A 26,266-nucleotide genomic window follows, 5' to 3' on the forward strand; every position below is an offset into this window, starting at 1 on the left:
GATTCCCATGCTTTATCAACCTGTGTTTATTTACCCCAAGACCTTTGTGATAGTGTCTTTACCCCACGACCTTGTGAGAGTTTAACTGCCTTATACTGGGCAGGCAGTGGGAGAGCTTTTGACTCAGTTTATGATTGAACTATGTTCCTGACCACAGTAGAAGCCAGGGCTCAGAGTCCTGAAATAAAGGTCTAGGTACTGATTCCATTTCCTTTCCTGGTATTGGATCCTTGGGCACATCAATAGTCTTACCTGAGCCTCACATGTAAATGTCAAAACTATCGTTGAGCTAACTCATCTCCGAGATAGTGAAGTGAAAGGAAACATTAAAAGGGCTTTGCTAGAAAGAATGGTAGGAATTCGAGGTACTGTCAGCATCATGATTATACTTGAAAACATTCTTCTTGGAGAAGCCTTGCTTTAGAGGGCAGAACCAACCAACTGCTTAAAAATATGTCATGCGTAAGGCAAGCATTTTATCTGAATCCCTAGACTGCAGAGCATCAACGTTTATTCCTTTTACTCATAGCTGCTGGTTGAAAAGTTGGAAGGCGGGGGTTGGGGATTTAGCTCAGTGGTAGAGCCCTTGCCTAGGAAGCGCAAGGCCCTGGGTTCGGTCCCCCGCTCCAAAAAAAAGAACCCAAAAAAAAAAAGAAAAGAAAAGTTGGAAGGCCTTGGTTTCTTAGACCAATGACTGAGAGAGGCAGCAGGCTGACCCTGAGCGATGGAGGTGACTCTGTACCTGAGTCTCTTGGTGAGTAGGAAACCAGTAAGCACAACAGGCAGATTAAAGAATGAAGAAAGATCTGCTCCCTGCAGCAAGTAGGAGACTACTGGGGACAATCAGACATGCTCTCCCCAAACTAGGGAAGATGCATAGAGGGGTGGGATATCTTTGAGCATCCCAAGTTAAAGGTGACAGAGAACATGTCCAAAGAGGAAAGCTAATGGACACAATCACCTATGGGCATGCTCGGTTCATATTCTAGAATATTAATTAGTGTGTGTGTGTGTGTGTGTGTGTGTGTGTGTGTGTGTGTGTGTGTGTGATTGACTGTATGTGCAAGGTGTGCATGTAGCAACCTCGGAGGCCAGAAGGAAGTGACAGATCTCCTGGAACTGGAGTTATAGTTGAGCTGCTTGCTCTATGTGGGTGCTGGGAACCGAACCTATGTTGTCTCCGAGAGCAAGTCTTTAACCTCTGAGGCCTTCAGTTGAAATTCTAATAAGCCCAGTTTACTCGAGGTTACCTAGGTCCGATGGACTCAATGGTCTTAGTTGCTCTGTCCTAAGTTGTTCTCCAAAGACCTGCAGCTGAAATAAAAACAAACACTAACTTTGAATGTACATTAACTCTCTTTTGACGAGCCTGCAGCCTTCCAGTAAGCTGTAGGGCTTTGTCCCTAAAAGAGCTTGTCTAACTCAATGCAAAGATCTGGAGATAAACTCTGAAGAGAGGAATTGGCAAAGACAATTCTGAAAGTGCCCAGCCCCCAAAGAGCAAAATATAAAAGGAAGGAAGGGAGGAAGGAAAGAAGGAAGGAAGGAAACAGAAGTCAGAAAACAATGAACCATGGTATTGAGAGACACTGGCTTGGAATATTTCATAAGAAGGGGCCATGAGCTGACATTCAGAGCAAACTGGATGGTCCCTAGTGACACATTTCAGTGCCTCTATCAAGAGGAGGGCACGTTGTAGACAAGAGAAGGGGAGCAGAATCAGATCTGTAGGTGTCTCTTGAAAGTACAGTGGGCTGGGCCCTAGTTCAGTGGGTAAGGCACTTGCCACATAGACATCTCGGAACCAGGGTTCATATTCCTCCATCCCATACAAAGCCAGTCAGAGCATGTCTGTGTTGCCAGCCTCCTACAGTGATAGGGCAGGCAGGGACAGGAGAATTCCCAGAAGGTCCTGAGCTAACTAGTGTGGTGTATGCAGGAGAGAGAGAGAGAGAGAGAGAGAGAGAGAGAGAGAGAGAGAGAGAGAGAGAGAGAGAGAGAGACAGAGAGAGACAGAGAGAGACAGAGAGAGACAGAGAGAGACAGAGAGAGACAGAGAGAGACAGAGAGACAGAGAGACACAGAGAGAGACAGAGAGACAGAGAGACAGAGACAGACAGAGAGGAGGTGAGAGGCAACGAACAAATGAACAATACCCAAAGTTATCCTCTGACCTCTTTTATATGTGGAGTAAAATGTGAGCACTTGAATTCATAGGCATAAGTGTACACACACACACACACACACACACACACACACACACACATGTGCACATACCATACACATACAAAAATAATAAGCAGAGATGAAATGAAAAGAAGACATTCAGGCATGTAATTGGAGTTCTACAGCTCTCAGCAGTTTCTCCCCTCATGTCACTTTCTTCTCTGGCTGGAAACATTCCTCACCCTCCTTCCAAGAACCCTGAACTTCAGACCACGACAGCTTTTCCCTGAAGGAACCAAAGAGCAACTTTGAACACCAACTTGCTCTTCAAGCTGATGTGGCTTCGAAAACATTTCCCTCCTCTGCACAACCCACTGGGAGGCAAAGGCTCTGTAGGGGAGTCCGTGGATATTACCCACTGGTCTGGGGTCTTGAGAAACTAATTAGTCATTCCCGAATGAAACAAAAGAGAAAGAGAGAGAGGAGAGAGAGAGAGAGAAAGAGGTTTAATCTAGTGCAGGCTTTGAAACAAAGCAAAAGATTAAAGCAACTTCTCAGGAAGAATTCTGAGAGTAGCACAAAGAAAAACTGGATAACTGATATTAAACCATGACATGTCTGAGAGGGAAAAAAAACTTAAATTCTTTCTAAATGAAACTATTCTCTCCCATAATTTCTTAAAGATGTATCCTTCCCAAAGGGTCAATACGAAACTCGCGTTTTTCTTCTGTAAGTCAGAGAGTTAAATATCACTTCACTGACAGATTATCCCAGCAGCATTGAGTCTTTAAAAGAGAGAAGGAGGCATCCTTCAAAGAATGGCTTGAGATGTTCAAGCCCAAGTTGCTCAGTCTAGCAAAACTGTTGGTGGGGAAGGGGCTGATCCCAGAAGAAGAGGCCATGAGGTCCAGGCACTAATTCTAACTCCTGTGGAGCCCAGATGAGCTGTTTGCACAGACATCTACCATGGAAACTAGGGCTGGATTCTGCAGCCCATAGTGCCAGACTGAAAAGGTTGAGTTTAAAACATTTAGACATGAAGTTGGGCAATGACGTCTCTGAGTAAATTCAGTTCCTGGAATTAAATAGACGGGGTGGAGGGGGGGGCATTTAACTGATAGGAAGCTGTGTGTCTCTCAAGTGGTGTTTTGGGAAGAAATTTATTGGAAATGAAGGGAGACTAATTACAGTTCATTAAGTGGATCCTCTCGATTACAGAAGCTGACCTGGGTTGGATGGAGTCACCACAAGAGAGGCTGGTATGGGAAAACACCCGGAGCATCCGCAGCCAGTCAGTCATCATTGCATGCCTCAGAATATTCTGGAAAGAAGAAACCAGAGTTACCAGATTGGGCTCAATACGGCGACTCCTGATGGGGAGCGGGACAAGAAAGGATCTCTGGAATGTGGGATGAGGCGCATAGCACTGAGCCTGCTTCACGGTGAGACCCTCACACACATCCAGCCCCACCAAGCCCCCCCTTCACAGCAAGGGACAGCAGGGAAATGTGCAGCCAGGAAGAGGAAAGTTCTACGAAGTATGGAAGGACACAAACAGGGAAAGCAGATAGCAAGTATGGGCATTTTGTTCGTGGCAGCCCTACTGTGTGTGGGAGTGAAAACAGTGGTACTTGTCAGCTTCCTCCATAAGAACAGTGTACAGAATAAATTAGCTCTCTGTGGTGGTTTGAATGAGTATGCCCTCCCCAGACTCGGATGTCTGATATATGGTCCCCAGTACCATGGCACTGTTTAGGGAGGTATAGGAGGTGTGGCCTGGGTGCTGGACTTTGGGGTTTAATGCCTTACAGCAAGCACTCCACATGCTTTCTCTGATGGAGATGTGAACCCTCAGTTTCTGCTCCCACTGCCTGCAGCCTCCATTTCAAGCTGTGGACTCTAATCCGTGGGCACCATAACCCCACATAAACTTCGTCTACTGTCAGTTGCCTTGATCACGGTGTTTCATCGCAGTGACAGGAAATTAACAAATATATTTCACTTCTGCCTATCCTATAACCCCACCACCACCACCATCACCATACATTTGTATAAAAGAGGAATGCACACTCCTGTGGAAAACCCAACTGGTGATTCTGGGAATGTTGGGTTACATCAGACATTGATTATGAATTCAAGTCTTGGAAATTTCATACTTAAAAGAAGTCCCCCCCCCTTTGCGGGAATTGTGAAGAATTTAAATTCTGGGTTTTTTTCCCCCCTTTCAATGGTGTAGGGAGAAAGTTGGGAAATACACGGGAAGAGCTTCATTCATACATGGATTTAACAAGAGATGATTAAATATCTACTCACGAGATCTATGCTTGTAGCACAGACTTCAGAAGGAGCTCAAAACCCTTCCCTGTAATCACTTACTTAGGATGCTAAGTGGGACTTGAACTGCATGAAAGAGAGTGCAAGACCTGAACCCCAAATGACTGGTAAGTGAAATCTGCACACCATTAGAGATCAGAGAAGAGAGAAAAATTTTCAAGGAGGTTCACTGCTGCCCTAAGAGGACACCGAACATCTCAGATAATCTAAAGCAAGAATGTGGGAGTGGGACTAAGAAAGAGCTCCAAAAATGGCTTGCTAGGGCCACAAAAATACAGGCAAAAGAGTTTCATAGGAGGGGCTGGAGAGATGGCTCAGTGGTTAAGAGCACTGACTGCTCTTCCAGAGGTCCAGAGTTCAATTCCCAGCAACCACATGGTGGCTCACAACCATCTGTAATGGGATCTGATGCCCTCTTCTGGTGTGTCTGAATATCTGCACTACAGTGTACTCGTATAAAATAAACTTTTAAAAGAGAGTTTTACAGATGAGAAATAGTTCAGCTGTAACGAATCCGGAGCAACTCAGGAGTCAACTGCTAGCTGCTGTCCACAACCTCGTTACAATGATTTGGGGTCTGGCTTGCAAAATTGGGTGGCAGGGGATGTCCTTATGCCACAGGGTAAGAGCTATAGCAGCAAGATTGATGGATAGTGAGACCTTCAGAGTTGAATCCTTTCCTCTGACTACATCCTACCATCCTGCAACATCTATACCCACCCTCAGAAGCAGAAGGATACCTCCCTAGAACTCTTTGTCCAGCTTATCTGTGAAGCTAACACTATAAACTCTCTGGTAGAAGGACTCGCAGCACACATTGTTGATGAGGGCTCGGGATAGGCCTCAGTTGGTAGACCATGTGCCTAGCATCAGGAAGTCCTGGGTTCTGTCCCCAGCACCGTGTAAAGCAGACATGGTGGTGTGTATTTGTCATCATAGCTCTCAGAAAGTAGAAGATGTGGGATCCAAAGTTGGAGGTCAACTGTGTTACATGAAACCCCGTCTCAAAAAAATAACATAAAAGGAAGTCTTCTGAAAGCTTAAAGGGAGGGAAACAGAGTATCTTCTGAGTCGAGTTCCTTTTAGAAAACCACTATTGGGAGGAACAGACACATATTTTATAAGCACTCTGGGAGGAGGACGTTCTTCCCTCTCAAAATTAGCACACTGCAGATAGGGAATGTAGGTAGTAGGTGGTAAATCGGGAATTGGATTGTGTTAGCTACAGTCGTCTCTTGTCTAATAATTGTTATCAGCTTTAATAATGTGTGTGTCTGTGTGTGTCTGTGTGTGTATGTATGTGTGTATGTGTGTATGTGTGTGTGCGCGTGTGTGTGTGTATGTGTATGTATGTGTGTATGTGTGCATGTGTGTGTGTGTGGTGTGTGTGTGTATATGTATGTGTGTGTGTGTGTGTGTGTGTGTGTGTGTGTGTGTGTGTGTGTGTAATGTCTGCTTGAACGTACCTTGTGTAGGTCAGTTCCCACCCCGCTTTGAGGCAGTCTCCCTGTTTCCTGTTGCTGTACTGCATGCCTCAGAGCTAGCCCCTAAGCTTCAGGCCATTCTCCCACCTTCGCCTCCCCTCTCACCCCGGGAATGCCCAAGTTACAGAGTCCCGTCACTGCATCTGCCTTTCCGCATCCAGCATTTTCTGTGGACTCCAGAGATCCAACTCAGGCTTTCGGGAGGACATACCTGATAAACTATCTCCCTAGCCCAGTTTTTGCTGCTTTGTTACAACCAAACCTTATCAAAGAACTCCCAACTGTACGACAATTCCCTTTGTTCTCAATCACTACGACTCAGAACTGGAAACACACTTCAGAGGCATTCCTGACCACACGGTGGGCTTCTCTACCAACTTCACGTCGTCAGGAAAGGATCCCAAAGGCAGAAGAAAGGGATGGCAGGAGAAAACCCACAGGAAGCCAAGTTTTTGGCTCTACAGAGTTTTAAATGTACTCAGCAGTGTCCTTAGCTTTGGTGTCTTGTAAATGTGGAAGAAGAACCTGGTTCTATGGGCTAATATGGCTACACGGGCAAAGGCACTTGACACTAAGCCTAATGGCTTGACTCAAATTCCCAGAACCCCACATGGTTCGAGGACAGAACTAATTCCTGCAAGTTGTCCTCTGGTTTCCACATATATGTCATAGTATGTACATGCCACCTACACACACACACACACACACACACACACACATACACAGACATGCACACATACACACACAGAGACACACACACAAACACACAGACATACGGACACACACACAGACACACACACACAAACACACACACACACACACACAGACATGCACACACAGACATACAGACACACCCACACATTTTTCAAAAAAGAGCTAGTGTCCACGCCGAAACCTAGACACTATGTTTTTCTTTCATTAATAGCACTCTCACTAACACTAAGTTGCTCTGAAGATGAACATAAAAATAATAATAAAAAAAAGACAGACTTTGTCTAATGCATTTACGAGGATAAATCCACTGAGGAGGAGTATTGTTATTGCTATTATCGTTATGATTTCTACTGTAGTTTGGAGGGTTGAGTTTAGGGCCTTGCACGTGCTTCCAACTGGAGACCGAACACATGAGCCAGTGGAGACATTTCATAGCATAGCACAGAGCCATAGGCTGGCTGAAGGCAGCAAGCCAGGCGGACACACTCACCTTCTCCATCGCTGAAGTCTCACTGCCCTTCACTAAATAAGGACGATCTCGGGAACTTATATTTCAGTGGGACAGTGGCAGTGCGCCCGGAACCCCAGCACTTGGGAAACTGAGTCAGGAGTAGAATGAGTTGGAGGACAGCCTGGACTACATTGTGAGACTACATAGTGCTTCAGCAAAAGAAATAAACTCAGTGCTTGATATCTATCTGAGTGTCCGTGTGACTGTGTGACAGTGTGGCAGTGTGACTGTGTGTGTCTGTGTGACTGTGTGACTGTGTGTGTGTCTGTGTGTCTGTGTGTCTGTGTGTCTATGTGACTGTGTGTCTGTGTGTCTGTGTGACTGTGTGTCTCTGTGTGTCTGTGTGACTGTGTCTGTGTGTGTCTGTGTGACTGTGTGTCTGTGTGACTGTGTGTCTGTGTGACTGTGTGTCTGTAAGTCTTTGTGACTGTGTGTGTGACTGTGTCTGTGTGACTGTGTGTCTGTGTGTCTGTGTGACTGTGTGACTGTGTGTCTGTGTGACTATGTGACTGTGTGACTGTGTGCCTGTGTGTCTGTGTGTCTGTGTGACTGTGTGACTGTGTGTCTATGTGTCTGTGTGACTGTGTGTCTGTGTGTCTGTGTGATTGTGTGTCTGTGTGTCTGACTGTGTGTGTGTCTGTGTGTCTGTGTGTCTGACTGTGTGACTGTGTCTGTGTGTCTGTGTGACTGTGTGTCTGTGTGTCTGTGTGACTGTGTGTCTGTGTGACTGTGTGTCTGTGTGTCTGTGTGTCTGTGTGTCTGTGTGACTGTGTGACTGTGTGTCTGTGTGTCTGTGTGTCTGTGTGTCTGTGTGTGACTGTGTCTGTGTGATTGTGTGTCTGTAAGTCTTTGTGACTGTGTGTGTGTGTGTGTCTGTGTGACTGTGTGTCTGTGTGTCTGTGTGTCTGTGTGTCTGTATTTCTGTGTGACTGTGTGTCTGACTGTGTGACTGTGTCTGTGTGACTGTGTCTGTGTGATTGTGTGTCTATATGTCTTTGTGACTGTCTGTGTGACTGTGTCTGTGTGACTGTGTCTGTGTGACTGTGTCTGTGTGACTGTGTGTCTGTGTGTCTGTGTGACTGTGTGTCTGTGTGTCTGTGTGTGTGTCTGTGTGTCTGTGTGACTGTGTGACTGTGTGTGTCTATGTGTCTGTATTTCTGTGTGTCTGTGTGTCTGACTGTGTGACTGTGTCTGTGTGACTGTGTCTGTGTGATTGTGTGTCTGTATGTCTTTGTGTCTGTCTGTGTGTGTGTGTGACTGTGTGTCTGTGTGACTGTGTGTCTGTGTGTCTGTGTGTCTGTGTGTCTGTATGTCTGTGTGACTGTGTGTCTGACTGTGTGACTGTGTCTGTGTGACTGTGTCTGTGTGATTGTGTGTCTGTATGTCTTTGTGACTGTCTGTGTGACTGTGTCTGTGTGACTGTGTGACTGTGTGTCTGTGTGTCTGTGTGTCTGTGTGACTGTGTGACTGTGTGTCTGTGTGTCTGTGTGACTGTGTGTCTGTGTGTCTGTGTGTCTGTGTGTCTGTGTGTGTGTCTGTGTGACTGTGTGTCTGTGTGTCTGTGTGACTGTGCGTCTGTGTGACTGTGTCTGTCTGACTGTGTCTGTGTAACTGTGTGACTGCGCATCTGTGCATCTGTGTGTTTGTGCATCTGTGTGTCTGTGTGACTGTGTATCTGTCCCTTGTTTGCAAATTTTGATACGTATGTGGAATTTCTTGCTATTTTAACACTTTTAAATTTGTTTTCTCAGTGTTCGTCCTTAAAGCATGTATCTTTTAAGTCACACTTTGCAATGTCTGCAGCTAGGCCTGGCACTCAGGTATGAGAGCGGCGCTGAGCCTGGGGGATCTCGACTTCTAAGGTTTTTTAACCCCAAGCAAACCCCGACTCAGAGTTTGAAATAACAGTATTCATTGTTCTTCGGCAAAGAAAATAGCTGTCTGTTAGAGTCAGACTATGTTATGTCACACTAGGGGCTAAGCCCCACTAAATGCAGCGTCGCACTTGGCTTCCGTGACAAACACCACGAATAAAAGCAATTTGAGGAGGAAATGGTGCCTGTTTTTTTTTCAGTTTTTGATTCTTCACCTTACAGTACATGGTTTCTAACGAAGGGAATTCAGGCTAGAAACTCAGAGCAGGCCTGGAGCAGAGACCATGGAGGAGTGCCGCTTCCTGCTTGCTCTCAGTCTCAAGTGCCTGTTCTTTAACCCTACAGCCCAGGACCACACACTCTGGTGCGGACCCTACCACATCAATTATTAAAGCAAGAAAATGCCTTCACAGACTGGCCTCTTGACAGGTCAACCCTGAGGGGGGCAAGCTCTCAACAGACATTGCTCCCTTCTCCCAGATGATGATAGCTAGCTTCCATCAAGGAGAGAAAAATACGTAAGTAATCAGCACATGTTGCTGGGTCATTTTCTGAGGCAATGCACTCTTTTCCCCCTTTGTCCTGTTTTAACATGGTACACAGTCATAATATGTATGGGGTAAGGCGCTGTCGTTGATTGTCAAAAGGGGATATTATCACTTGGTATATTTTAATGTTGTGCTGAATTACGTAATTTTTAATGTTGTAGGATGCGTTACTCCTTCAATGAGATCGGATGTTGGCTTTCTTCTTTTCAATGTTATCTTTATAAGATTTTGGTACAATGTTACATTGACTTTCTAAAAATAATCACAAAGCTTTCCTGTGTATCTCTGGAAGGCCTCTGAAACAATTTGTAAAGCATCAGGACTGTCAGTGCTTGTGACAGGAGCCTGGTCCCAAGGGAGGTGTCTGTCTGCCTGTCTGTCTGTTTGCCCTCTCTCTCTCTCTCTCACACACACACACACACACACACACACACACACACACACACACGCACGCACGCACCCAAGACTGACCTTCAACTCCTTATCCTCCTGCCTCTGCCTCCCAAGTGCTGGGCTCACACGTATGCCGCCAACAAGCCCGGCCAGTTGTTTTCTCTTCTTGATTAAGCTGAGTGAAGCCAGCCATGTCTGGATTGAAATCCTGCCTCTGTAACTTCTTATCTTCATACAAAGAAGTGTTGCTCTTAGGACAGATTCAGTCACACCAGGAAAACAAATACCAGCCTGTGGCTCTGTCATGATCACTGGGAAAACCAAGGTCCCGTATTGGCTCTCCAAATTTCTTTCTGAAAGCGATACGCATCACTTCCGCTCGGCTTCACGACTCGAAGCAGGATGTGCCTGAGCCTGTGTTGCTGAGACAGAGAAACGGATTCCCCACCCCCACCCCCCACTCCCCCAGGGCTGTACCACTCGCCAGAGTGAGTGATGACATGAGTTGGCTATGAGGTCTGGTAAGAACCACATAACTTCTCAGGCTTCCCTGTGCCTCCATAAAAAAGCTGTAACAAATTACTTTATTCCAAACACACCAAGGAGCTCCTGCGGTGCGCTTTATGCCAGCCTCCAGTGGGCTGATGTGCCTGGCAGCTTCTTACTCATAAGCCCATCCTCGCTAACAAGAACCACGTCGTCAGTATTGTTTGCTATAGTTCTCATGATCTATAAGGCACAGAGAACTGGGTCAAGAGGCTACCGATCTGGATCGAGTTTTCAGTCCAATCACAGGGCATCTTCAGGGCAGTGGGGCACTGTATGCCAGCTGATGCTATACTGTGATACACATGCCAGAACTGTCAGCTACTCCCCTCTACCATGTGGATGGTTTTACCAGTATTCTGGCCAGAGCATGGCACTGTGTTTTGGATAGGACTTGAATGTGTCTCCCAGAGGGCATGGATTAGGAGTCGGTTCCTGGGCGGCAATGTTAAAAAATAATGGGCACCTTAACCCTTAGAAGGTAAATATAAATAGGGGATCCTTACTGTCCCCATATAGGTCTGACCCTGACTTCCTTTCCCCGCCTCTGTTTCTTTGTTTCTCTAACACATACCCCCATAACCTCCACATACACAACACACATACAAATACACACAGAACATCCACATCCATCTCAAACATGGACACCCCACATACATACATACATACATACATACATACATACAGACAGACAGACAGACATACACACATACACACACTGTACACAATTACACACATAGGAATTGACAAATTCTTATCACAATGTCACCTACAATAGACCTTACAACAGACAATACTATTATTTGGACTTTTATCTCCAAAACTATAATAAAATAATTCTATTTCTCTCCTGTACATAGCCTCAAGTATTTTGTTATAATTCCGGAAAACCCAGTGTAAATGGCTCCCTCATAAACCTGCTACTTTTTTCCATTAATTAATTAATTTATTCAATTTACATCCAATTTGCTCCCCTCCTCTCTTCTCAGTAACTCCTTCACATAGCCCCTCCCTCCCTCCCCCCATCCCTTTCTCCTCTGAGAAAGGGAGGCATCCCCTAGGTACCAATCCACTCTGGGACATCACGTCACTGCAGGACTGGGCACAGCCTCTTCCATTAAGGCCAGACAAGGCAGCCCCATTAGGGGAACAGGATCCACAGGCAGGCAACAGAGTCAAGGACAGTCACTATTCCGGTTGTTCGGGGACTCTCGTGAAGACCAAGCTGCACATCTGCTCCATATATGCAAGGGGCTTGGGTCCAGCCCATGCTTGCTCTTTGGTTGGTGGTTCAGTCTCTAGAGTCCAGGTTAGTTGACTCTGTTGTTCTTCTTGTGGAGTTCCTATCCCTTCTGGAACTCATAAGATTTCGGAAGCTCTGTCTAAGGTTTGGCTGGTGAGTCTCTATATGTGTTTCAGTTAGCTGCTAGGTGGAACCTCTCAGAAGACAGTTATGCCAGGCTCCTGTCTGCATGAATAACAGAGTGTCATTAATTCTTAAGGATTGGTTCCTGCCTATGGCATGGGTCTCAAGTTGGGCTGGTCATAGGTTGACCATTCCCTAGATCTCTGGTCCATCTTTGTCCCTGTACTTACTATAGGCAGGACAAATTTGGGTCAAAGGTTTTGTGGGTGGGTTGGTGTCCTTATCCCTCTACTGGGAGTCCTACCTGGCTACAGGAAGTGGCCCACTTCAGCCTCCATATCCCCCACTGCTAGGAATCTCAGGTAGAGGCCTCGCATAGTCTCCCCGGAGCCTCCCCCATCCCAGGTATCTGGTACATCCTAGAAATGCCACCCCCCCAACGCCTGCCACAAATTTTCACTCACTCACCTGGCAGCCTCTCCCCTGCTCTTCCTACGCTTGATCCCCCATTCACTGTCTCTCTCCCCACCCCGTCTCATCCCCCTCCAATGACTATTTTGTTTCCCCTCCTATACTGGCAATTTGGTGTGTCAACCTGAACTAGCTGGAGTTATCACAGAGAAAAGAGCCTCCCTTGAGGAAACGCCTCCATGAGATCCAGCTGTAAGGCATTTTCTCAATTAGTGATCAAGGGTGGGAGGGCTCATTGTGGGTGGTGTCATCCCTGGGCTGGTGATCCTGGGTTCTATAAGAGAGCAAGCTGAGCAAGCCGGGAGAACAATCCAGTAAGCAATACCTCTTCATGATTCCTACCCTTTGTGAGTTCCAGTCCTGACTTCTTTGGTGATGAACAGCAACGTGCAAGTGTAGCCTGAATAAATCCTTTCCTCCTCACCTTGCTTCTTGGTCAGGATGTTTTGTGCAGGAATAGAAACCCTGACTGACACACTTTCTGAGTGAGATTAAGCATCCTCCCTTGAGCCCTCCTTGTTGTTTAGCTTCTCTGGGCTTGTGGATTATACCGTGAGGATGTTGTATGTATATTTATGGCTAACATCCACTTATAATTTTGGATCTGGGTTACCTTATTCAGGATGACATTTTTCTAGTTCCATCCATTTGCCTGAAAATTTCATGATGTCCTTGTTTTTAATAGCTGAGCAATGGAATTGAATTGAAGACCCAGAAATAAACCCACACACGTATGGACACTTGATTTTTGACAAAGAAGCCAAAGCCATACAATGGGAAAAAGAACAACAAATGTTGCTGGTCTAACTGGATGTGTCAATGAGGAAGACTGCAAATAGATCTGTATTTATCATCCTGTACAAGACTCAAGTGCAAATGGATCAAAAACCTCAACATAAAACTGGATACACTAAATATAATAGAAAAGAAAGTGGGGAATAGCCTTGAAGGCACTTGTACATGACAGAACTTTCTGAACAGAACACAAATGGCTCAGGCACTAAGAGCAACAATCAATAAAAGGACCTCATGAAACTGAAAACCTTCTATAACGCAAAGGACATCATTAATAGGACACAACAGCAGCCTACAGAATGGGAAAGGATCTTCGCTAACCCTGCATCTGACAGAGGATTAATACATAAAAAATACCTCAATAAGTTAAACATCAAGGAAACACATAACCCAATTTTAAAAATGGGGTAACAGAGCTAAACGGAATTCTCAACAGAGGAACCTCTAATGTCAGAGGAACACTTAAAGAAGTGTTCAATGTCCTTAGTCACCTGGGAAGTGCAAATAAAATGACTCCGAGGGTCCACCTTACACCCATCAGAATGGCTAAGATCAAAAACGCAAGAGTTAGCTAATGCTGGCAAGGATGTGGAGCAAGGGGGAACACTCCGCCATTGCAGGTGCAAACTTGTACAACCACTCCAGAAGTCAATTTGGCAATTTCTCAGAAAGTTGGGAATAGTTCTACCACAAGATCCAGGTACGACCACTCCTGGGCATGTACCTAAATGATGCTCCACCCTACCATAGGGACACTCGTTCAACCATGTTCCTAGCAGCTTTATTCGTAAGAGCATGAAACTGGAAACAACCCGGATGTCCCTCAATCGAAGAATAGATAAAGAAAATGTGGTTCATTTGCACTTGCTATTTTTTATAATCTCACACACTTATGACTTGCACACTTTCATAGGATAGTCTCTGTCTCATGTAAAGTCAAAATTAAGAAAGCCATCCCAGGATGCTCAGTGATAATAAACGCACACCACACAGGTATAGGGGAGAGATTAAGCATGGAATTGGCCTTCACAGATCTTGCCATTCAGGGTGGGTACTTATATTAATTGGATTGTAATAAAATGAAACTATAAAGATTCGTGCAGAACTTGGTACAAGTTTATAGCATCCACATCCAGTCACATACTTCAAAGCTTCCTCAAGGAAATGGGAAACAGGTTGGGATCTGAAGAAACAAGACAGGACCTTATTGGATAGAAGATTAAAAAAAAAAAATCAGAGCCCAAGCAGCAGACAGACTGACAGAACAAACACACATTGGGATCCACAAACCCCTACCATGGTATCACCACGACCAAGTCCTTACCAGAGACAATAATGTTGTTATTTGGACTTTTAGCTCCCGTGTGCTGTAAAATGGTACCAGGAGACTGAGAACTACAATTCCCAGAAGTCCACTGTGCTCTGAGAGGTTCCAGTAGCCAGGGCCCATCCCCACCCACAGTCACCAATTCAGTCCACAGAGAGAGATGCATAAATCTGTTATCTTTCCCCAGCATTTCCTAATGTGACCAAAAAATGTGTATGGAGTGTGTGTGTGTGTGTGTGTGTGTGTGTGTGTGTGTGTGTGTGTGTGTGTGTGTGTAAAACTTTATTTGAGGGGGAGGGGCTCATGTGCCAATTTAAATGTGTGCAGATCAGAAAGTCTGTTCTCTCCTACCTCGTGGGTCCCAAAGACTGAACTCCTATCATCAGGGTTGGTGGCAAGCCCTTTCACCCACTAAGCCATCTTGTCAGCCCCTAAACTGACTCTTTAAATGACGAGAAAAATAAAGATTGGATAGGGAGAGAGGTCAACGTTTTATAAACATGTGCCTTCCATGAAACAAGATGATTAGGATCCTGATATAAATTATCTCCATAGAAATGATTGTCAACCAAGGGAGGGAACAGAGACCAGCAAGGTTAAGTAGCTTGCTCTAGAAAGTGGGGTTATAAGAAATTGCAACAAACTACGGGACCTTCATCTCCTTGGTAACAAACCTTGTATCTGTATTACACTCTGCAGCCAATAACAGACTGGGGGAAAATACACCAGACAGTGGTTCTCTCACCTGGGGATTTATGATAAACCCAGATTCTTGAGTCAGGAATTGTAGGCGAAAGGCACAGAAACCTGCGGATGAGCCCAGATTCTAAGAACCAGCGCACCAGGTCAGTGTGCCGCAGAACATCTGATAAAGAGACTTTAAACCCCCCACTTACTATTTTTGGAGTATCTCTTCTCCTCCAAACATAAACAGCGCCTTGGGGGTTTTAACCTCTAAGGAAAGCGCTTACATTGGTACTGTGAACGTGCAGTTGGCAGCGGCAGACCAGCTGCTGTTCTGCACGCAGATGTTTTTGCTGGGATAGAAAAACAACCCAGCAGAGCCCGGGTCCCAGGCTTGGGGGGCTAACAGCATATACATTTTCCATGCCCCTGGAGAACGGCAGGCCCCAGAGGAGTAAAAAGAGACTTCCTGTCCCTTTGTAGTTATTAAAATAATAACATAAAATAAAATTTTTTTAAAAAACGAAGGCGAGACTTCAAAGCTCAAAAGAGGGTTCCCACCATCCTTAATAAAGAAAATCCATCCAGCCGCACCCTGACCCCAGACACAGAGAGTCAGCCCTGGGGAAGCATTAAGTCAATCACTGTGGTGCCCTTTGGGGCAAAATTAGTAACAGGAACTGTGTTTGAAGGAGCTTAGTGAGGCTTTCCCTGTGATAGACAGAGGAAATAGTGGAAATGAGACGCAGGCCGTGGGGTGCCTGGAAGCCGCAGGCTTTACCGTGGCTAGTCAGCACAGCTGGATTGACAGGAGTGGGGGCGTACATCTGGGTGTGTCTAAGGATGGGAAATGCCTTTTGTTACAGAAGGTGGTACGCCTCCTTCTCTCATCTCCTTGCCAAGACCTCAAATAAAATTGTTTGCCCCTGAAAACGCCCATCTCGGAACCTGCGACCTACTTTGCTGTTCCCTGAAGGAGGCCGCTCCCATAGAAAAGACAAAAGTGAGGGCATACTCCTGCCTTGTCTACGCTCTAGACAGAGGTCAAACGTCTACTTTTCTGCGAGGCGGAGCCGGACCTGAGGGCTGTGGCGGAAACAACCATTGAACCTTTCCTTCAGGTGGAAGTCCGAAGGCAAAGCAAAGCTGTCTTTTGAATTTTCCAGTAGAGCCCTGGGAAGTTCAGAGAATCGGTCAGCGAAGGAAGCAGGTTAAGTGGGAAGCAAAAGCCCTCAATCACTTCAGATCCTGGGATGAAACGGAAAAGGCTGGGTTATACCCATAGGAGACATGTTTGTTTCTTGGCTCCCTGCAGGGGCATGCCCACTAGCAAATGCTTAATCAATTCATTATTCATTGGTCGCAAAAGAAGGACTGAGAGGAAAAATACTCTTATTTTTCACCAAGTCAATCACAGCAGGCAGGAGCTGGGTGTTTCTCTTTCTTATCTTGATGAATAATCAGGGCTGGGGGGCTTGTTTTGTTTTTCTTGGCTTTTGAGCATATACGTTTTTTATTGGCTTGGTTTTTTTGTTTGTTTGTTTCTTTTTGTTTTTCTTTTTTGTTGTTGTTTTGGTTCCCCCACCTGCTAGTTACAGAAAACAGCCAGGATTCTCAATGAATATATTTTTTGGTAAAAAGACTTCTGTGAGCATGTGTGGCTTGTGAATTATACCACGATGGTTACAGAAAGACTAGATGCAAGGACTTGGGTGGGCGCTAAGGCAAGGGCTACTGAGATGGCTCAGTGAAGTCCACGGTTCTTGGTTCTTACTCTTCTAGGGGACCTGACTTTGGTTTCCAAGGGGGGCACATCTACCTGTAACTCCAGCTCCAAGGGATTCAATGCTCTCTTCTGATCTCTTTGGATACTGCGCCCATACACACACACACACACACACACACACACACACCCATACACACACACACACACACACACACACACCCCACACCACATACACACACATGCACACATGCACACACACATGTACTACACACACACATGCACACACGCACACACACACATACTCACAACACATATTACACACACACATGCACACATGCACACACACATGCACACATGCACACACACATGCACACAAACACACATCCACCCACACAGGCACTCACACACATGCAATTAAAAATAAAAATAAAGGGGTTGGGGATTTAGCTCAGTGGTAGAGCGCTTGCCTAGCAAGTGCAAGGCCTTGGGTTCAGTCCCCAGCTCCGAAAAAAAGAAAAAGGAAAAAAAATAAAAAAATAAAAATAAAAATAAAAGCTTTGTCTTAAAAAAACAAGCCAACAGGTTGATAGGGCGGGAGATCTGGCTCACCGACTGCTCTTCCAGAGGACTGAGGTTTGGTTCCTAGCACCTACATGTTATCTCATAATCGCCTGTAACTCCATCTCCAAGACACCCAACACCTCCTGCTAACCTCTGTGGGCACTTGCTCTCTCATGTACACACAAACATGTGTAATCGGAAATAAATAAAGAAAAGAAGAAGTAGCATCATAGATAATATTTTGGTATCTGTCTTGTAATACCCAAAATTAACCTGCGAGCCCCACCTGCCCAGGAACCCTCCTCTGATGCTGAGAATTGTAGTTCTTTGGAAATAACAAAGCCTCATGGGACAGTACAGCGGCCTATAGGTTTGCCCTATAAGCCCCTGCAACAAACGGTTTGAGGCCATTCTCGGGTGGGAAGTTCTGGGAAACGGTCCTGACTAAAGTCCATCTCTTGGGGAGTATCTAATAGTCCATAAAACTTGCTTTAAATTTGGTCTGAAATCCTGGAGCATGTCCCAGGATAACGGTCTCCCGAATCAACATGCAAACTGTAAAAATCACTTAGTGGAAGGAAGAGAACGGCGCTGTCAGGTGTCCGGTGTCCACCCTTTCTGTTGGTAAGCGCCAGGTTCCTGCACGCTTGGCGGCCACCTCCGACTCATTCCTGGAGACAGCAGCTGCTGCTTTCATTATTCTCATCTTTGGCAGCTTCATACATGTGTATGATGAACTCTAGCAGTCTTATCCTCCCCTCTCTCCCACTTGAAACCCTTCGTCTCAACGAAGAGCCCCTCCTCCTTTCACGTCTCCTTTTGGGTGTGACTTACTCAGTCCTCTAAGGCAAGTTGCTTGTACGAGCATAGGTGGAGTATGGGCAACTTGTCAATGTCTACACCACTGCAGACGATGGTAGCTACTCCCTTGGCAAACATGAACTTCCGTTAGTCCTGCGGGGAAGGACGGGACCTCAGGGGACCCTCCCACACACTTTGATGAATGCCGACAGCTCAGTTGCCTGCAGGTAACCACATGAAGACAACAGCTATGTAGAGTCCAGAATGGCTTTTACATTCTTCCTGTCTTCTCTTCCCTGAGCATTGGAGAGAGTGATGCGGTCGTCCCATACAAGGCTAAGTGTGACTCCAGCCTTCTTAATCTCAAATAAAATGTTATTACCATACTCTTCCTGGGTCTGTCTCCTCAGACTCTATCTCAATGTCTGTCCTAGGGCAATCAACCTCACAATGGAAAAAGAAAATGGCTACTTCCAGTAACACTGCTCACAAATCGGCCCACGGTCTTCCAAGTGAAGATCACAGTGGTTTCCCAATTATCTACCAAGTGCTTTGCTCTAATCCTAACATTTCTGACCATAGGCTTGGGTCTTCACCTCATCTACATCCATCCCCCTCTCCTACTGTCTAAGGGCCAGGGAGATTTAAAGGATCCATGCCATCTCCAGAGTTCATCAACCCTCCGTGTTCTTTGGATTTGAAGATTCTCTCTCTGGGATCTTCTGGGGTGAGCTGGGACATTGACTGGGGAGAGGAGCATCCAGGGCCAGCAGTAGAAAGTTCTTTAGCGGTCACATTACTAGTCAGCCTGTCAGCCATCCTTAATGGAAGGGATTCCTTTTTAACAGCACCCATAAGAAAGACATGGGGTCAGGAAGACAGCTCAGCAGCTAAAAGCTCTTCACGTATAAGTCCAAGTTCAGTTCCAGAACCCTCGTGAAAAGCCAGATGTAACGATGCATTCCTATAGAGGGGGGAGGCAGAGACAGGAGAACCAAATGCTAGGGTATGCAATGAGGCAGAAACTATACCCAAAGTTGCCCTTTGACCTCCATGCTCCACATGGGACATGCACACACACACACACACGCACACACACACATGCATGCACCAACGCTCACATACAAGAACACACATACTTTTAATCCTTTTTTTGTTCCTTTATGTGTATGGGGTTTTACCAGCATGTATGTGTTTACTTATTTGCATGCCTGACGTCTCAGATGCTGGAAGATTGTGCCCAGACACTCAAGAACTGGAGTTACACACAGCTGTGAGCCACCATATAGGCTGTGGGAATCCAAACTTGGTCTTTTGGAAGAGCAGCAAGGGCTCTTAACTGCTAAGCCATCTCTCCAGTCTAAATGAATGCTGTTATAAAGACAGAAAGAAATAGAAAAGAAACACGTTAACATTCTGCCAAGTGCTAGGGACGAGGATGCTCTGTGCTGGACGATCTAAACATTTACTTAATCTTCATGACAACCCTACAGCATTTCTTCTGCCTCAGTTCTGTTTTTACAGGGTCTCATGAGGATCCTTCCAGCCTCCAACCTACTTTGTGGCCAAAGCTGACCTTAAACTTCTGACCATTCTGCCTCTATCCGCTAAGTATTACCATCTCAGGTATGGACACCACACTTGATTTATGAAGCAAAGGGGTTGGAAAAGAGAAAGCTAGTAATAGAATAAGGGGGGCCATGTTCCAATCCCAGCAAGCAGCAGTACTAGGCAGCATTGACCATGTGGCTCTGGCTTTAGAGTCCAGAATAGAAGGGACGACTGGGACAATTGATGCTGGTTAGCTGGAGCTGGACTTAGCAATGTGTAAGAATCACTCAGCTGGTACTGGTTTGGAAGGTATGAAGGAGTCATGAAGTACAGCTGAGGCTTGATACTCTGAGAGGCCATGGAAGACCGTTGGTGAAGGTGCAGCCTCAGTTACAGTTGATGGCCCAGGACTGAAGGGGTCATATAAAGAAGTTGAGGCTTGGCACCATGAAGAGAGCCTAGGAGAGGCTATTGGTGAAGCCTAGCTGCAGTGGAAGACTCCAGAGTATTGGAGATGCCAGTGCCATGGGATGATCACCAAGAACAGCAGTGACAGTGGAGTGGATCAATCTGAGCTTAGAGTGCTACAGAGGACAGAGCTGGAGAAGTGACCCTAGCCCTTTGAAGGAGCCCAGAAGGTCATTTGTGGGTCCCAGACATTGAAACAAGAAACTGTGACATTGAAGTTGCCCTGGAGACCTCAAGATTTTTGAGATACCAGAGCCGTAGGCTATCTGCTGAGGAAAGCTCCTGACAGGGAGTGAAACCAGCCCAGAAGAAAGAAGTTTGTGGCAGTCAACAAGAATGAAAAGGAAGGTGGAGATCTGAAGACCGCTTTGACATCAGACATGGAGACCCTGAATTTGGAGTTTACACAGCTGGTTTCCTGTCTTGCTTTGTGGATTACAGTTAAGTGATTGGATGGATCTCAAAAGAGATCTTGAACTTTGGACTTTTAACATTGTTTGGACTGATATAGACTATGGGGCCTTTGGAAGTTGGATTAAATGTATTTTGCATTATGCTATGCATATGCTATCTCACATCCTGAGAGATTCCTCAGGCAGACCACATTCACCCCAGGGTGGTCTTAAGATGCAGAGTGGAATAAAGACAGCATCCATCACAGTTCCGACCACTCTTGGGAGGCAAGCTCTGAGTGGACCGTACTCCAGCAAGCATCCGTTGAGACCTACCAGAAGTCAGTTATTCCTTCTGCCAGGCAGACAGAACAGGGAAAAATGCACAATTCATTGGCTTGCAGTCTGATACAGTATATACACCAATCAGCCCTTGGATCGTTAGCAGACCAATTAGAAGGAGACTTAAAGGAAGCTTCTCACCACTGCCCACTGTGGACCCCTCTCTCAAAACAGAAACCAATGCTGGGTAAGGAAAACAGGCTCCTGGTTTCTGGAACCTTCTAGATGCTTCCTCATTTATAAGGGGTCTTCTTGCTTACTACCACTTTTATGAAAAGCTCATAAACCTTAACAAATATGCACTATAACTTAAAAATCTAAGGCTGAAAAACACAGGGAATTCCAGATTACTAGCCCCCAAATTCCCCAAATATTACCACAATTTCCATAAGCCAGGAACTTTTGTTAGTTTTATTTTTATTGCTTTTTACTTTTAGAAAGGACTGCATGTAGCCGAGACTGTCCTGGAGCTCGGTATATAAACAGAGTTGCCGTTGAGTTCCTGATTCTCCTGCCTCTACCTGCTAAGTGAAGAGATTTCAGGCATATACTACTGTATACCTAAAACAAGACTTTTTATTAACTTGAGTATTTCTTATATACATTTTGAGTGTTATTTCCTTTCCCGGTTTCCGGGCAAACATCCTCCTCCCCTTCCCCTTCTTTATGGGTGTTCCCTCCCCACCCTCCCCCTTGCCACCCTCCCCCAACAATCTAGTTCACTGGGGGTTCAGTCTTAGCAGGACCCAGGGCTTCCCCTTCCACTGGTGCTCTTACTAGGATATTCATTGCTACCTATGAGGTCAGAGTCCAGGGTCAGTCCATGTATAGTCTTTAGGTAGTGGCTTAGTCCCTGGAAGCTCTGGTTGCTTGGCATTGTTGTACATATGGGGTCTCGAGCCCCTTCAAGCTCTTCCAGTTCTTTCTCTGATTCCTTCAACAGGGTCCTATAGAACCCAGATGCCCTTCAACAGAGGAATGGATACAGAAAATGTGGTACATCTACACAATGGAATATTACTCAGCTATCAAAAACAATGACTTTATGAAATTCATAGGCAAATGGTCGGAACTGGAAAACAAGACTTTTTAAAATTATGTTTTTGTTTATGTGTGGGTCTGGAAGAAGGCTGTGCTCATGTACTGGCATTTTTAGTGCAGCATTTTCCTAGCTTTCTCAAAGTCCTAGGTTCAATTTCTGGCACAGCAGTTAAACCAAGGAAGTAGAGTGAGGCCTACTTTTGCCTCATAACTGAGATTTAAGGTATTTAAGGGCAGCGCACACCTTTAATCCCAGCACTTGGAAGGCAGAGGCAGGTGGATCGCCAAGCTGGAGGCTAGTCTTGTCTACAGAGTGAGTTCCAGGACAACCAAGGCTACATACATAGAGAAACCCTGTCTTGAATTGTGCCTCCTCCCCAACTACTAACTGTACTTACTGGCTAGGTTAAATATCAACTGATTAGCAAATGTGCATGTTATGAACGGCAGCATTACGCTGTCTGTCATAGAAAACAGATATTAGAGGTGAGGGATGGCTTAGCCACCTCTCTGCAGGGGAATATTTGCTGCTCCTGCAGAGGCCTAGAGATTGGTTTCCAGAGCCCACATTGGTCAACCCACAGGTATATTTCCAGCTCCAAGGGATCTGATGCCCCACCTCCCCGCCTCCTGGGGTCCACATTTACATAGCAAATGCAGATACCTAACTAAGAATAAAAAAAAAAACTTTTTCTTTTAGAAGAAAGAAAAACAGAGGGGTTTAAAAATGAATTTCCAGTTTGAGTGCACTTTTGATGGAAAATATGATCGTAGATGAAACGTGAGCAAAACACACTGAGATTCAAGAAACATGTCTGGTAGCTGGTGCTACATGCCAGGGGAGGAGGGCATTGTTCTGAATGCTGATGTCTAACTTCCGCTCGGTCCTTAGCTTCGACCTTCCCGTTCCCCAAGCAGACTTGCAAGACTGGAGGATTCCCCACCGGGCTGTCTTTTTCCTCTGTTATTTACCTTACAGCTCTCAGATATTCATTCCTTTCTTTAAAAAAAAGATTCTGGGCAGCTACCCTCTTCTGGTGTGCCTGCAGACAGCTACAGTGTATTCATATACATAACATAAATAAATCTTTAAAAAAAGACATGATTTATTAAAATATTCTTAGCTCCCTTTTTCCTAGATTTATAGATTTTATTTTCTGTGTATGAATGCTTTGCCTACATGTCTGTCTGTGCACTGTGAGTGTGTCTGGTGCCCAAGGATATCAGAGAGGGCGTCAGATCCCCTGGAACTGGCACTGAGAGCCTAACCTGGGTCCTCTTCAAGAATAAGGAATGCTCTTAACTGCTGAGCCATCTTTCCAGCCCTTTGTCAATCATTCCTGACCAGATTCCAGCTCCAACAAACAGGAATGTATTCTGCACTACCACGGGCAATGTGCTTCCTCTGCTCTAGAAGATACAGCAACCAAGAAGATGCCCCTGTTCTTCAGTGACACTCTTCTCTCATCTTTGAATGTACGCTGCTATGGAGGAGAGCCTGTGACCTTGGGCAAAGCACTTCTCATCTGCTGAGTTGTAGCAAGAACCTTATGGGAGATGGGGCCGTGGCAATGAGAGCTCATTTAAGAGGATTCCAGGGTAGGGAGATGGCTCACTGAGTAAAGTACCTGTTGTGTAACTTTGGGGACCTGAGGTTGGAACCCCAGAACTCACAAACAGCTGGATGTGGTAGTGTGTGTATTCCTGTGCAGTTTTGAATGCTTCTGTTCATGCTTCCTCTCCTTCATTAGCTTTCATCCACAGGTCAAGGAACCCAAGCCGGGTCCACAGCCAGATAGATGCACTTCTTCAATTTTACATTCTGGGACAGGAGAAAGGATCACTGGCTGAGTCTACGAACTCTGTGGACACATCGTAATCCTGAAGCTGTCCTGAGGTTCCGTAGAAGGCCAGATGTCATACACTCCTATTGTTGTAACAAAGGGTTCATGTTATGACTTTGAATCTGTGTCAGGTCAACCTTGACTCCAATAAACTTGACATATTTGAAAGGGATCAAATGTTCCTTTAGCATAATGTTAACTGAGTTCATGATTGTAGATTGCTTCAAGGAAATGTCAGGGAATCATTATCTGTTAAATCACCATGGTTTTGAAGAATGTCCAAGGACATTCTCCAGGACAGCTGATCACATCATCATTGGGTTTTGTATTTGAAAACTGGCCTAGTTCTGAACTTGGGTGATAGAACACACTGTCGAGAAACCTTGCCTATGGCATCTCGAGCATACACTCTTGGTTCCTTTTGCTCTGGTGTGTGGAATGGTTTTATTGTTGTTTGCCATCTCTTGTCTCCCTAGTGCTATGAAGTTGTGTTGACAATTGCCATTGCTGTCTTTGAGTCAGATCTCCTGATTATTCTTTCTCTTGACCTTCCTTTTGGTAAACTTTATTACCTAGCATCTAGGTTTTAAATGAACCCCCCCCCTCCGTGGTTGTTAATTTGGGATCTTCCTATCTGTGTCACAATCCATTGGCAATCTTCACAATGACATCTCTGATCAAAAATGACTTCAGGAGCTATTTACCACTGAACTTAATTACACCAAAACTCATTGTATCTGTCTGTTTCTTAATGCTTTGCATAATAGCATCAGAACAGTCAAGTAAGACTTCTGGCCGTATGTCATCTCCCACTGTCTTTTACTGCCTAGAAAGCATCTACAACCATGGTAATAATCAAATTTCCATTTTTTTTTTTTCCGGAGCTGGGGACCGAACCCAGGGCCTTGCGCTTCCTAGGCAAGCGCTCTACCACTGAGCTAAAACCCCAAATTTCCATTTTTTACTTTGGGGTAAACTGCTTTCATTCCCCATGTAGGCTCTAAATCATCTAGGATCATAGTCATGCCATCCACGGCTTGATCCTGTCTTTGATGGGATGTTAACTCCTGTATCCAAGGAGAATCTGCCTCAAGAAACAGATCCTCCATCATCTAACTTAGAATACTGACATCCTTGAGGCAAGACTTATACAGTCCAACCCCACTTACAGTGATGACCAGGTCCTGATGCTCCTTCTGGTCTACACCTTCTTCCATTATCAGACCAAGCTCAGTCCTCTGACAAGCTTTGATATAACATTAGGATTTATTTAGCCTGGAGACCAGGAGAGATTCTGGTAAAGGAGACAAGGTTTCCTAACTAATGGAGGACTGTATGGTCTTTGTGGAAGTTGGAATGTAAAATGTCCCCCATAGGCATTTGAGCACTTGGCCTTCTGTTGGTAGAATTGTTTGGAGAGGCTATGGGGGCTGGGGTATAGCTTTGCTGAAGGAAGTGCATCACTGAGAGCAGACATTGAGAATATATAGCCTTAGCCGACTTCCAACTTGCTCTGTCTGCTTCATGTTTGCCATTGGCCTTTGAGCTTCCTGCTCAGCTCTCAAACCTACCTCCAGCCATTTTTTTTTCTTTTTCTTTTTGGCCATGATGAACTCTAATCCTTCTGGAAGTATAGACCCAGGAAAAGCCTTCCTTCTACAAATTGCCTGGGTCATGGTGTTTTTCACAGCCACAGAGAGGAAACAAACACAGTCTTGATACTTCAGAAGAGCACTGGTGTTCAACAGAAAGGAGTATGTCTTTTCTGGAAGGTTATGACATAGAATAAAAAAAAATCCTGGGGTTCAATACAATTGTTTCAATTCAATTTAATTTCATTGTCTTTGCCATCATCCAGTCTGGTCATATGTGTCAAGTCCCATTGTTTTCCTTGCCAGGGTGAGGACATTCACCCTATGACCTATGGCGTGGCCTCACTTCAGGTCTTACCCCTTGTTGTACCTCCGCCATTTTTGCTATTAAGTCATGGGCCATAATTTCTCAGCCCTCAGGTTACAAAAGCCAAGAGCATCTTTCTGAGCTACCAGAGAGGCCCCCTGGCTTTCACAATGAGCAACAGTTAATCTTCAGTAAATCTCTCATAGCCTAGTTATTATCTAGTTAATAATTTAGTCATGCTTAGTATCGACCATGTAATTTCTCTATGATTAGGGTCATTTTCCTCCATATTTCTCAGACACCTGAAACATGACGTCCACTAGGCTATTCTTGTCTATAACATGCTTTTCTAGTCATTTCTGGTTCAAGGCCTAATCAGTACTCTGCTATTGGGTGGTGGGTGGAGCTCCTCAGTGTCCACCAAGGAA

The sequence above is a fragment of the Rattus rattus genome, chromosome 4 (assembly GCF_011064425.1).
Source record: "Rattus rattus isolate New Zealand chromosome 4, Rrattus_CSIRO_v1, whole genome shotgun sequence".
NCBI lineage: Eukaryota > Metazoa > Chordata > Mammalia > Rodentia > Muridae > Rattus > Rattus rattus.